Raw genomic sequence first — 2,463 nt, forward strand, 5'->3', positions numbered from 1 at the left:
AGTCATCTAGTTCAACCTCCTGCTCAAAGCAGGACCAATCCCCAGATTTTTTACCCCAGTTCCTTGGCACCCTCAAGGATTGAACTCACAATGCTGGGTTTAACAGGTCAATGCTCAAACCACTGAGCTATCCCTCCCCACAATAGTAATTGGGGATATACCTATTACCTGGAACTGGCAGAGACTTTGAAAGGTCATTGAGTCCAGCCCACTACCTTCATTAGTAGGACCAAGTACTGATTTTTGCCCCAAAACCCTAAGTGGCCCCCTCAAGGATTGAACTCATAACCCGGGGTTTAGCAGGCCAATGTGAAAACCACTGAGCTATCCCTCCTTTAAATACAATTAAAAAAAAAGAGGGAAAAGTGTGAACGCAGTGCCCCACTACCATAAATTCTGCAGTTGAGTTTCCCACATTTGGGGAAATCACAGAGGTCAACACATCCACAGTGTAAAAGGTCTAGAGCAGTGAAAAACAGTATATTCCTGGGGTGCAAGGATAGGGGCTTGGGAGATTTGCTGGTGTGATTTATGAGTGGCTTAGGGAGTATTTGTGCAATTTAGCTGGGTGTGTCTAAGCATCCTGGTGGCTGAGTGAAAACAGCACCTGGAGGGGTTTGCTGCTTGTCACTGGCAACACATTGTAAGAGACAGTCCAGGATGGAGAGTTAAGGGGGCACAGCAGTACCACAGTTCCAAGCTGTACCCTGGGGATCCCATCACACTGCATACCTGGTGCCTCTCAGAATTCAGTCCCTAAGATCTGATCCACAACCCACTAAAGTTAGTGGACTTTGTATCAGACTCTAAATAAAGAAATGCTAACAAGCTATAGACCAGGTCCTGATGTTCTTAAATATCCCAAACTCTCACTGAAGTCAATGAGAGCTGTGGTTGTGAAGGATATGTAGTTTCAGTCTTTGTAAGATTTAAAAAACTTCTTGAAAGCTTTTCATGGTAAATCTGAATGGAATCTTTGACAATGTCTCAAACACTGTAGACCATCAAATGAAATGTGTATTTTTCCATTTTTTTTGTAGTGGGAGGATCTCTTCTTGTTTATTGTATCTCTGCGTTTTTGTTTTTTTTAAATATATTTGGAGAAATACATAGGTAATTTTCCTTCCATTTATTTTCTTGACACTTTACCAACCACAGAACACAACTGAGCATAGGATTTTATGGGAATAACTCTACTAAGCAGCACTGTGTGAAGTTAGTGACTATACTACCATATAGTATATATTTGTCTTCACTTTTATTTCTTTTTAAGGTCATTGTCATACATAGTTCTGAAACTAAAGTTTTGTCTTTTATTTCTTGTTTTTGAAGACCAGCTATTTTTTTCCTCTTCCACCAGAGGATCATTTTATGATACTGATTTATTTTTTTTTTGGCCTTTAGCTTCTGTCTACCAGCTCTCTCCTTCTTCCATTCTCTCCAGATCCCTTCTCATCTCAGTTCCCCTGCACCAGCACTCATTTTATCTTCAGATAATTCAGAGGATAGGAAATGATACGAAAGTGAGGCGTGGCGTGGGCTGAGGCTTACTTGGAGGAAGGCACACCCAACTGGTAGTCGGGGGTGCCCATCCGCTGGGTGCCGATGCTGTCTCCTGCCCAATCTGGGCTGGAAGCCTCACATTCCCCAGCCTCCGCATTCAAATAATGAGATGGCTGGGGTGGGGAAGCTGCATGTGCAGCACCCTCCTACACTGCCCCAGGCCTGGCAGGGGCCCAAGAGCCCAGGGAGGAGGCGGGGTCCGCATGATCTGTGCGCAGGTGCCACGAGGGAATCCATCTGTCTGTTTGGCAGCCAGAAACCCCTGACCCAGGCCTGCCAAGTCCCTCCCACAGCTATGCCAAATGGTGTGAACCACTGGGGGAAGGCGGGGACAGACACACCACCCTGCCTCCTGCTCTCTGGCTGCCTCTGCCTGCTCTGCTCAAGGCAGACATCTGCTGTCCTCATCCCATCTGACATTGTGATGTCGAAGCGTGGAGCCCCTCCTCCCCACAAAGCACAGGGCCCAGAGCGCTCACCCCGATTTGCCCTACTCAAGGGATGGCTCTATCAAGACCATCCCTGACAGGTGTTTGTCTAACTTGCTCTTAAAAATCTCCAATGATGGAGATTCCACAACCTCCCTAAGCAATGTGTGGTTATAAGCTTTATTTACTGCACACGATTCAAACCCTTCCTCAGGAACTTCTCTATGGCACTCCTCACTATAGTATCTGAGTGCTTAACAAATACCAATTTATCTTCACAACAGCTGTTAGTTGAGAAGGGGAGCTGAGGCACAGATATTAAGGTCCAACATTTCCACTAAGTATGGAAGCCCAATTTGAGACACCTAAGATCTGATTTTTTTAGAGTACTTAGCATTAAGTAGCACTTTATACATTGAAAGCCTAACTCCCATTGACTGCAGTTGCAGCTGAGAGTGCTCAGCACTTCTAC

General features: G+C 45.4%; 1 pseudogene; it reads right to left on the reverse strand.

Moving 5' to 3' along the window:
* Positions 1 to 356: 356 nt before the first annotated feature.
* Positions 357 to 501, reverse strand: LOC115647345 (annotated as a pseudogene).
* Between the last annotated feature and the right edge of the window lie 1,962 nt (positions 502 to 2,463).

This window comes from Gopherus evgoodei, chromosome 2 (genome assembly GCF_007399415.2).
Source record: "Gopherus evgoodei ecotype Sinaloan lineage chromosome 2, rGopEvg1_v1.p, whole genome shotgun sequence".
Classification (NCBI taxonomy): domain Eukaryota; kingdom Metazoa; phylum Chordata; order Testudines; family Testudinidae; genus Gopherus; species Gopherus evgoodei.